The 12,245-nt window shown below is 44.5% G+C and overlaps 1 protein-coding gene across 10 annotated transcripts in view; it reads right to left on the bottom strand.

Annotated features, from left to right (window-relative positions):
* The window catches only part of Znf536 (zinc finger protein 536), a 453,564-nt gene that overhangs the window by 347,645 nt on the left and 93,674 nt on the right, over positions 1-12,245 (bottom strand). Inside the window, exon 1 of one of the 10 annotated variants that reach the window (XM_036179523.1) lies at positions 4,724-4,774. The exons of the other annotated variants lie outside the window; for them this stretch is intronic. The gene's annotated coding sequence lies outside the window, so the exon portion shown is untranslated. Of the gene's footprint in view, positions 1-4,723; positions 4,775-12,245 lie in introns of those variants that run through there. 10 annotated transcript variants of the gene reach the window in all.

Below are 12,245 nucleotides of genomic sequence, written 5' to 3'. Positions count from 1 at the left end.
TGATAACAAGGGTTTATCCTAAGTCTAGCAGTGGAAAGCAGGCCAGGAAAGGCCTGGTTTGCTGATGGACAAGCTGAAATCCACAGTCCACATAGATGCAGGCGGTGTTGGAGCTACTGCAAACACTGACCGTATTTTGGTAGGGAGTGGAGTGGAAACAACAGTAGTGGGCTCAGCAACCAGATACCTTGGGCCAGCTGGGAGTGTACAGTGCCATCCCCATCCTCCCTGGGCATGCAGAACCACCATGCTATAAGAGGAAAGAAAGTAAAGTGGATAGACAAACAAGGATAGACATCATCATGCATTTTGAGGTCCTCAAAACTGGACTTCCAAGATCAAGACCTGGAAGAGACAGCCTAAGTCACCAGAGACCTACAAAGCCACTAGCTGTCCTTCCCTGCCTATGCATAACTTGGATACAGACAACATGAAAAATGTCAGCAGGTCAGGCTGCACTTTCCTCGAACTAATCACTAATGAAGTTTGGGGTGTGCTATTTTGAAAGCAGCCCACACAGCATAACCACACACCATCATCATCTGCTGTCCTCAAATGCAATTTCATTCATAATTAAATATGAAAAAGCCACCACCTTAAAATAACATTGGGGGTCACAGCTAAAGTTTCCAGCTTAGGCCATACATGAAGGCCTCTAATGACCTCTCTGACATAGCCTCTAAGTCTTCCTTTCTACACTCAACTCCAGCCCCAGACACATCATCTATAGCCCCATTTACAGAAATATGTCTTCCAGGCATGCATGTCCTCTTCTTCCTTTCTGCCCCAAGTGTCACCCAAGATCCACTTGACCCACACCTATAGTCCTAGCACTTGAGAGTAGACGCAGGAGAATGACAAGTTCAGATTCAAAGCTACCCTGGATTAAATAGCAAGGCCCTGTAAATATATGTGTGTAAGCATGTACACACATACACACACACACACACACACACACACACACACACACATACGTGTAACATACCCATTTGAGCAGATCCATTTAGAAAGATCCACTTAGGATCCTAAGCTGCCTTTCAGAAGGGACCTCTGCTAACCTTGAGTTTTCAAAGCATTTGTTGATGCTCCCTCTGGCAAGGCTCCATACCAGGCCCTAGCCCCTATCTTGTCCCTCTAACAACCATCAACATACCTTGTCTTGGTATTCCATTCACTAACCCATTCACTCGGCAAGTAAGCCCCTCCTACATAAAATAAAAACACCAGACTATCTGGTGGCAGCATCTGGAAGGGACAGGTGACAGACACACCAAAACTGTTAGACAGCTCTTTCCATCTAGACTCTAATGCCCTGTAGGTAAGTCCAGCTCACACACATGCATAGGACAGACATCCACGTTAAGAAGCCACTGGCTGGGCTGGGGAGATGCCTTGATGATTGAAATGCTTGCCACATGGGGTAAGGAATGTAGTTTGGATCCCCAGAATCCACATGAATGTAGGTGGGCATTCCACATATAATTCTGGCACTCAGGATGTGGAGACAGGAGGTCCCTGAAGTAAGCTGACTAGCCAAAATAACCATATTGGTGAGTTCTGAGATCAATTGAGAGATCTTATCTCTATGAATAAGGTAGAAAGTGATCAAGAAAAAACTTCCAGTATCGGTCTCAAGTCTACACACATGGGTACACACACACACACACACACACACACACACACACACACACACACACGCAGGGTGGAAGGAGAAGCTAACTGGCCCATGGTTCCAGGTGCTATCTCTCCTTCATGGTCCATCTGTGGATCTGTTCTCTAGAACATCTCTGGAAGCATATCTCCATCATTCAGTGGAGAAGGGCATTTGGCTGGGATCAGCTTGTCAGTCTCCATCCCACCTCTTGGTTCTAATTAACTGCTGATCAGCCTGCTGTTGATCTATAATCTATAGTAGCTAGAGGCAACTCATGCAAGACCAAGAGGGAGTAGGTCCATACTCTAAGCTTAGGTGACCAGTAGAAACCAGAAATGTCTTACATGATCTGGGGATGGTTTGGGGAAGAAGATTCTGTTCAGATATGAATGCAGATTGCGGAACTATGGTGGATGCAATATCCATAGCTTCTCAGCACGTACTGGCTAAGGGGGAAAGTCCAGCCCCTGAGTGTAGGAGCCAGGAAGCTGGGAAGAAAACAGGCCAGGCAGCACTGGGGCCGATGCAGCTGGCCAAAGACACAGTGCCTATCTTAGCATTTGCTTGACACACATCTGGTACAAGTTGGGCTCTATAGAGATGCTGGGTGAGACACCTGGCTGGGGATAGCTTCAGCTGAAGGAAGTTCCATTACTGAGATTTGAAATTTCATAGCTTCTTACACTGAACAGCATTATTTTATTTACTGACACATTGCTCCATGGCTGTGGTGACAGAAGAGTACAGGTAATATTTGGCAGGGTCAGAATTGATAGTCAACTTCTTGGGGAGTATGTTTCTACCTGATCTAAGTTCTCCACACTCTAACCACACACCTCCTTGCAACTTTCTCACAGAACCTTCCTCACTCCCCACCCACCCCAGCTCCATGTCTTGCATGGAAATCATAAAGGCTAGTGAGACCATTGTAATTTCACCACGAACAACATTGTTGTGATCAAGACACAGAGTGAAGGTCCCCAGGGTTCTCTCATAGTCCTTATTTCTTCAAATATATCTATTAAGGGGGACAGGTTTATATGCATAGGCACAGCATACAGGTGAGGAAAAAGAAGATCAGAGGTAAATGTGGCCTCTCCACTATAGGTGAGGAAACTTCATGCTTTACCCTAGGGTCAGCCAAAACATTGACCTTGAGGATCTTATTCTATCCATCCAAGAGGTATGAAGTTAGTAATTACTTTCTTGTCTAAGAATTTTTGAAAAACTCCAAAGAAAACATGAGTTTCAGGGATTAACTTTCTAGGTGTCTAGCTAATAAGTTTTTATAAACATCTTTCTCTACCCGTTCTCAAGATTTGCATAGCTCTGAATCCATTTTGGAAGCCATGATCAATACTCAAATTATCAGAAAGATGTCTCTTTCTGCATAATGCAAAGAGAATGTTCTGGAACCCTAAGCACATTGACCCAGCTGCCTCTTTGCCTGGTAGCTACCATGCTCATGTGAAGGGCATGATCACTGAAGGTTGTGGGTATGTCGTCATCCTGTGTCCATCAATAATCAGCAAATTAACAGCTTGCTTGTGTAGACACTTCTATTTTCAACCTGAAGGGTCGTTTGGGGTTTTCTTTTAAATTTAACTATCCTCATTAAGGATTCATAGCACACCCAAAGAGTGATTTTTTTTAAAAAATCATCTCTGCAGAAAAAGGATATCAGCAAAAAATAATCACTATTCCATGCTCATCAATGAGTCCCTAATGAGGACAGCAGTCATCACTTAAACAAACATATCATTAGGTTGAGAATAGATGTGTCAACACAGACATGGTCCACTAATTTGTGGCGTGGTTTTTCTAGGGTTGGTCTCAGTGGGGTCCAGAGGGTGGGTGGGCACTACTGGGACAGAGTTCTAGGTTTCTTTCTCAGGTAATACATAGGGTGTGGGTAACGTTAGGCCACATGGAAGCTGATAGTGGGACTTCTACCACTAAGCAAAAGGTAGATAAGGGGTCACTATGTAGGAAATGGGGCAGATCTACAGCAGTGAATTGGGTTTACCACCAGCATAGAGTCCAAGACAAAGAGAAATGAGAAGGTCACAAAGAAATATATCTTTCTTAAAGGTCTATCTGATGACAGGGACCAAGTCCTACCTTCTGCCCAGTGTGGGTCTTTTCCCAACTCTCCCCAGTGGTAAAGGGTGCTTTCTGCTGATCACTACAGGCCTGTAAATTTCCATAGTTTGCCATCAATAGTTTCTACATGACCCAGAGTCATCTACACCTGAACATGACTTAGAATCACCAATGGATATCACTGGAGATCCAGGAGAATCTTCATATTTCTCATTGGAGACCCACATTCTTCCAGATGCAGATTGGGCCTATAGTCAGAAGAGAAGCCTCCTGTATGGTCATTCTTCACTGTCTACTTGACTACATTTGCAGTCGCCTAGGAGACACACCTCTCAGTGGGCATGTAAGAGCATTTCCAGAAAAGCTTAACTGAGGAGGGAAGAATCACCCTGAATGCAAGCAGCACATCCCCATAGGCAGGGGTCCCAGACTAAACAAAAACAAAGAGCTGAGCTCCAGTATTCATCTCTGTTTCCTGACTGCAGTTGCAATGTGGCCAGCTACTTCACATTCTTGACACAGTGTCTTCCCCGCAAGGATGGACTGTACTCTCATTCTGTGGGCTGAAATAACTCCATCTTTCACTAGATTGCTGTTGTCAGGATTTTTTTTTATATAGCAACAAGAAAATAAACTAATATACAAGACCCAAGCAGGACTCGTGGATCATGGGAGCATGCTCTTTTCCAATGTATTTATAGTGTTTCACAAATATCAGGTACTGTATGAGATTCTAGGGTACAGCACAGACCAATGAATATTTATTTATGGGAAGGGAAAAGATGGTAAATGGATAAATAATTAGGATAATCATAGATTGGGCAAAGGCACTATAAATTAATATGATTATAATTGAGGCTAAGGGATAGTAAACAACTGGGTAAATTTTACAGAGTGAGGAGACAAGGCATACAAAGGGCTGAAGAAGGGACAGCTCTGGCAAGTGTAGACAGGAAGGGTATTTACCTTCTATAAAAGGTTAGTCACCTTCATACTGCAGAGGTTCATATCTCTCAGGTGAGAAGGGCTGTGGCCACCTGTATCACAGAACAGGGCAGAGAAGACAGAGCTAGAGGATTTGAGGACTGATGCAGGAGAAGGACAAGGAGCATTCTGGGCAGCCTCTCTCTTCTCATGGAGACTAGAGCACCTACAGCAGGTAGGGGAAAAAGAAAATAGCATGGCCATTCTTGAGAACCAGCACGAAAGGACCATGGCTGGCCTTATGAGTGCTCACCTGCAGTACCCACTGTGGCTGAAGACTCTTAGCTTAGTGAGATTCATCAGCTCATCTGTGTGCTTTTCTCCTGTGAAGTGGAGTACAAAGGAGCTGCCACAGGGTAGGTATATAGCTGAGTTCTCCCAAACTGCACAGGATGCAGGAAAAAGATGCCAAGGAGTTGAGCAAGGGGTGAGGAACATGAAGCAGGACACAGCAATGGGGAGAGGAAGGCATCAAAAGGGTCCCAAGGTGAGGACACCAAAGATCTGACAATGGAGCGACCACAGAAAGTAATGAGCAGAACATGGAATGGTGACAGCAAAAGGCTGGAAGCCATTGCAGGCGCTGGTCACCTCCAAGCCATAGTGAGACCATGAACTGGGTGCCTAAAGTCAAGTGAGTTTCTTCCAGAAAGAAACTTGAGTGGACATGAGAAGGTTAGGAGGTGCACTCCATCCTGCTGGATGCAAAGCCTTGGTGCTCTTGGCCAGAGGCTCCAAGTGAAAGTGGCCCTCTACAAACAGTAATACCAAGGTTATCATTAATCCACAAAACAGTCTATTTGGAAATGAGTAGTGTTGTAGTGGGACATAAGAGAGCTTAAGAACTGGTAAGCCAGGCTTGGTAGCTCATGCCTGTCATTCCAGCACTTGAGAGTTTGAAGCCAGAGGATGGCCATTAGCTTGAGATCAGTTGGGGCTACATAGTGAGTTTCAGGCCTGCCCAACTGAAGAGTTAGACCTTGCTTCATTTCAGGGAGTGAGGTATTAACAAGGACAAAAACCAGTATTTTGTCACAGAAATAAACATTACTTTGATTTCTTGCTGTCAATGACCTTGAATATGTGGTTTCCCCAAAGCATTGCTAGAAAGCTCTTGAAATGCAAATTCTAAAAGCAATTGCAGAGAAAGCAGTATGGCAACCTCTTCTGTCTCTAGCAAGGGATTTGTGGGCCTGCAAGCCACACTCTCCCCAGCAGCGAGCCTTTGGGAACAGAAAGCCAGGCTCCATGTCATCTGGGAAGTCACCTGCCTTGTGCTATCTACCCCTTTCTGATCCTGAGAGCACAGACCTGCAAGGGCTATGTTCTAAGAGCTGGTCAAGGAAACCAGGCCTCCAGCACTGTTTCCCAGATGTGAGCTCAGACAGTGGGGAACCATGGAAGTTGGAGTTCTGGAAACAGGAAAGGAGACCTTCTGGATGCAGAGAAAGCTTTCAAATGAGACCCCTGAATTCCCCATTTTAAAGTCATGTATCTGCATCTCTCGGATCCACACTCAGATGCTGCTCTCACAGTGAAGGCAGATACAAATCTGAGCCACCCACTACCACCCTTGTTCACAAAACCAACCACTAAAGAGGGGATTTCTGCCCTAGTCATACAATTTTTTGTTCAAGCTGCTTACACTGTTAAATTTATTTTAATATAATTCCATGGGCCACAAACTGGACAGGATCAGACTTGGTACAATTAATATTTAACATGTGGGCACCCAGAAACCCTTGGCATTCTAATGAATAAAGTATAAGATATATTACTCAATATTTACCCAACTCAGAAAAGTCAGATGTGGTACTGGCAGTGATGGGAACCATCACAGTAATAGAGTAAGGGGTTATTTATTGAGTCCCTACTGTATACCAGCCATAGTAGTATTTTTTATTTTTTTAGTGTAGTCTCTCATTAAGTCACAGGACAATAAAATATTACCCAAAATATACACTTTTGCACAATTTTAGTCTTATTCTACTCAATCAATGTTTTTGTAACTTGGATAGTTCATTCAATAATAGCTAAATCAATTCTGATATTTTTCCCCTCAGAAATTTGGTGGAGAAAGTATCCTCCCCATGTGCAGTCCCAATAAGTTAAGTCCTGCCTGTGGAGTAAAATATTCTGCCACAGTAAAAAAAAATTCTCCATTAAAAAAAAATCTGCTGTTTGGAAACAACAATGTGACCCTGAGAATAGCAGCTCAGAACAGTGTACCTACATGGGCAGAGAGAGACCCAGGGCTGCAGTCTCTGTGATTCCAATGGTATGGGGCATGGGGGTGCACACCTGTAGTCTAGCAGGACTGAGGCAGGAAGACTTAGGATTCCAGGCTAGCCTTGGCTACACAGAGAGACCTTTCTCCAAAACCAAACAAATACAAGGTAACTCCAGTACTCAAAAGGGCTGTAAATGAGCGGTACCTTTAAAAGACTTAATTGTCACTTAGAAGGAAGGGTCTTTTGTTGTGTTAGCTGGTCCCATCCACTTCACAAAACAGAACTCTACTAAGGCTTCTCAGTATATCCAGGTCTATAAGCAGATGGTTTGTCTAGCAGGTTTGAGAGAGTCCTTCCCACCTCCCATTCCCTAGTTCCCCATCCAAATTTCCAGATAAGCCTATTTCTTACTCAAAGGGCAAAGGTGGCCTCAGATTATGTGTGTACCCTGTACAAAAGATAAGTTTTCAGCAAGCAGGACCACATTCCTACCAAGCAAAATTATTTCCCATAAGCTGATTGTCCCAGACCTATGGAGCCTTTCTCAATGTGGCTCTGTTCTGCTGCTTACAAATGTGTAGCCTGTGTTCTCAGACATAGCTTGGGACAGGTGTTTGCCTTGTGAGAGATTGGAGAGGGGCCCTGAGCCAGTCCTTGGAACCACTGAGGTGCCTCATCTAAAGCCACTGGCTTTCTTGACCCTGGGAAAGCAAACTCTCCCACAAGACCTACTTTAATACCATCCCCCATATAAATGCCCTACTGCAATCCTCTCTCTTCTGTCAAAACTACTTACAAATTCTACTGTCACAAGAGAGGCCAGAGGGAGTGGAGAGGTGTGGGAGGATCCAGAAGAGTGACATTAAAGAAGCCAGCATTTGGAAGTATCATTTGATGGTCACTAATTTATAAAGGTTACCACTAGAAGTGATCTTTATGAAAAATGCCTGATGATGAACGATGGGAAGGTAGGGATATCCAAAAGGAGTCTCTCTTTACAGCTATGAACATGCAATGATTTTTTTTTCCTACAGAAAGGTATGCTTGCCTCTCTTTCATGTTTGCAGCTCACTGTTATGTCCCTCTGATAGAGTGGACTCACCACATAGGACCTTTATTTCAGAATCACACATGTGGGGCAAATAACTACTTGCATTACAAAGTGATCCCAATAGAATTTGTGTTAAGGCTCTGTGGACAGTGGAATAACACACTATCACTTACTGAATGAGTGATTATTAAGAGACAACACTTCCCTTTGAACATTGTTGAGAACTTCCACTGAATGCAGATCAAGGGCAACACAGAGTGGGCAAAGAGGACTCTGTGAAGAGCCACTGCTTTGCCTGGCATGTTCAGAGGTTCCTCTATGATGGGCAGGCAGCCATATCCAACAGGTAGCTCTCCAAAGTCTCAGATTGTTCCTCCTTGAGCCTGGGGAGGCTTTCCCTGTTGACCTCTCCTATGGTCATTGTAGCTGAGCAATTCATCTCCTCACCCACAGGGGAGTTACACAGAACTGAGCCCTGAAATACCCTCATTGCTTATTGCTAAGCCAGTATTTGAGCAGTAATCACCATGCTAATTATGCATAAAAATCTTTTACTCTGCACCAGGCACCATGCAAGGTGTTTCACATGCATTACTTCACACTATCACCCTAAAGTAGATTCCTTCCTTATCAAAGAGAAAACAGACATTAAAAAAAAATAATAATCCTCTACCCCAGGCTGCTGGTATGGCCCAATAGGGGGTGTGGCTCAGTGGTAGAGCACTTGTCTAGAATCCACCAGCAAGGAGTGTGGTACAGTGGTAGAGTGCTCACTTAAGATGCTTAAGGGCCTAGGATTTATCCATTCCTCTTCATCCTCCACCACTCCCACCACCATCACCTCCACCACACACACACACACACACACACACACACACACACACACAATCTGACCGGTGCATAATAATCCTGATTCAAGGAGCAGGGGCCAGTCTAGCTTGTTCACACTGGTTGGAAACGTACCCTTCATGATACGGAAAGCTACGTGGTAATAAAAACCTGCCTTCCAACCTTAAGAGTCATTAGGATTGCTAATTCCATCATCAGAAGACAAATGCATTGCCAACAGGATAAAATCCCACAACTCAAGCCATAGAAGTAGCAGAGATAGATGGGTGCCATGTCTATGAGGTGTGGGTGTGATTTGAGGGTGCCTCACTTAAGAGAATTTAGATGCAAACACAGTTCACAAGCAGCCCCTAAAGGAAGGGTGTATGACTGTTCCCTGTGGGCTTTTCTAGAAGTTCCAAACAAAGCCTGCTGAGGGGGACCAGGAGAACAATTACAGCATGCAAATGTCATGTGATTTTTGTCAATGATCTTTTAACATGCATAGCTGGGTTCATGTGTCTCCAATTCAAAATCTAAAATTGAAGCCTTATGTGGAGATAATTATAAGCAAAATCAAATGCAGGCTTGAAAAACACTCTACTTCAGTCATGAAATAACTGCTTGCTGTGAAGAGCCCAGATTCCCAGAGGAGGTATGCATGGGACAGATTCCATTGGCTGGGGCAGGGGTCAGAGGTGAATGGGAATATAGGCCTCAGTCTTTGGTAATTTGGTGTGAATACCAAAGCCTTGGACAAGAGTTTTATGCACAAAGTCCAAGGGGACATACATTCCTTTTTAATTCATTTCAACAATAGTACCTTATTTTTTAAAAAAACGGCTTTAGCAAAGAGGCCCAAGCTGCACATTAAAAAAATTAATTAATTTTAAAAAGTGTCTTTAGAAGGCCATTTCTATGGTACAGCCCATCTTGGTGTGCCAAGGTGGAGGCTCATGGCCATGTCTTCCTCCCATGATCCTCTCCTCACAAACTGTCAGTAACCAACTTTAAGACAGTCCTGGAGAGCACACCAGAGGGATATGTGTGGCCATTCAAATGGAGACCTGTCAGGGCAAGAGAAAAGGGACAGGATTGTTCACAGCTGGGGCTTCTGAGCTTGGCCCAAGTTACCACCCTTTTCTACCCTGTCCCAACTCCATAGGTAACCCACCCACCCCGCCCAGGCCCCGGCCCTCCTCCTCAGGTTATGCAGAGCACCAAGTGTTCCTCATAGCAGGCAGCGCCTCCTGGTTGAGCTCTTCTGAGTTTTGCCTGCTTGCCTGGAGCATGGCAAGGGGTTAGCATCTGACCCCAGCACTATTAAATCTTTTTTAAAGTTTAATCTTTGGGGGATTTCAACTGTAAATAAAGAACACTCCACATGTAAAATATAAACTCACACTCATGACTTCATGCGTGACCTCAAGTTCAAGTTCTGTTTGTGATTTAGCAGAGAAGAGACGAGGTATTCTGGGTGTAGTCAGTGGGTGTGGGACTGGACTCCCCTGAAGCACTGTAGAATTGCAAATGAGAAAGGACAGCCCCTCACTCTATAGAGACATGACACACTCAAAGAGGTGACAGACAACAGCCACATGTCTGTCAGTGGTACAGCTGGACACCCACTATCAAGCCTCAGCTCACCCCGCACTGCCTACATCTGGAGTCTGTTCACAAATAACATCTGGACTAATCTTTTGCCAATATTTGGTGCCAGGGCTACACTTCCATCAGGCCACAGAACACAGAATTGAACCCAAAAGGCAATGTTAGACCTGGTACTTCCAAGATTCTCAACAGATCACTGGAGCTATCCATATGAGGAGAGGGATAGAGGGAACATATGATGCTCCCAAGAAGAAAGCATGTAATCAGAGCCTCAGGGACCCTCTGCAGCCTGAAGACCACAGCCACCACACCCTAGACAGCCCTTTGCACAAACCTCAGGCTCTATATCTCTTCCCTGCATGATTCTTGCTTGAGCCCACCAGAGCCCCAGTCACAATAACACAGGAATTACCATCCATTTCCTATTCCAGAGATGAAGAGACTGACATTTAAGAAACCCTACTACCTTGTAGGCAACAGCTATAAAGACTGCCTGCCTCTCCTCCAAATTCTCCAGCCCTCTGATAAGGAATGGCCTCAAGGGCAGCTCTCATGTCTTAGTATAACTAAATGCATGTGAGGCAGGCTGCTTTATGAAGAAAAAAGGTTCTGCAGACACATAGCCAATGGCTGAAATTTGAGAATGACCTCATTGAAACTGTGTTCAGACAGTTAGAACATCACATGAAATGACATAGACAGTTTGCACATGTGGGTTTATGTGTCTAGATGTTTTCCTTTTTCCTACATGAGATTCCTGATGACTTTTTCTATCCTAATCACTTCCCAAAATCCTACCTGGAGTCACTGTGGTTTGATGACTTTCTACCCTCTCAAGATCTCACAAGAGAGATTACATTTTTGTCCATGAAGCTTGGAGGACACATTTAAACTGCATCAAACCACAATAGCACAGATGAGAGCTATGTCCATCCATACCATGTAGCTAGAACTATCTCCTACCCTTCACACACTATACCAGAGCCCTCAGATGGTCAGTATGGAGTATGGAGAGCGGACAGCATGCTCTGCGACTCACTATTTGTGTTGTTATTCCTGTGGGTGAGGAAGGCACTGACCACTTCTTACAGATGTGCAAATGCCCAGAGCTGATGTAAAGGAATAGAACAAGAACTCTTGCTCATTCAAGAACTCACAGCAGCTGTGGTTACCTATACAAGTCTTGCACAAGATCAAGGTAGTTAGAAATTCTAGTGTGGAGGTGGGCGGGACTCCCAAGGCCCCAGACCTAGCTGAGGGGATACTGGCAGTTAATAGATACTGTGGAAAGGGCAGTCACTTTCTTTTAGGTGTGGACATTGGAAGGTTGCCTGCACCCAGTAACTAATTCTACAGCTACAGGCATATGAGCAGCACTGATTGGGATTAATGGATTTTTAAAGGGAAGGGGGGCTAGAGAGATGGCTCAGTGGTTAAGAGCACTATGGTAGAGGACCTAGGTTCAGTTCCCAGCCACATGGTGGCTCTCAACCATTTGTAACTACAGCATACACATGCAGGCAACACATGCAAACATATAAAAGTTATAAAAGAAGTATTTGGAAGTGGGGAGCTATGTGGCAAGAAGGTATGTGGGAGGTGCAGCATGGAGTGGGGGTGATTATGATTTAGATACATTGTATACATGAAACTATGCACTAACCCATCATCCATTCATCCACTTGTGGACCTACCTATGGATCTACCATCTACACATCATTTATCCATCTACCTACTCACCAATCACCCATTCATTTACCTATACCCATCACCCACCCATCTG

The sequence above is a fragment of the Onychomys torridus genome, chromosome 1 (assembly GCF_903995425.1).
Source record: "Onychomys torridus chromosome 1, mOncTor1.1, whole genome shotgun sequence".
In the NCBI taxonomy this organism is placed as follows: Eukaryota; Metazoa; Chordata; class Mammalia; order Rodentia; family Cricetidae; genus Onychomys; species Onychomys torridus.
The sequence above is the reverse complement of the archived record's forward strand: the minus strand, read 5'-3'. Positions and strand labels throughout refer to the sequence as shown.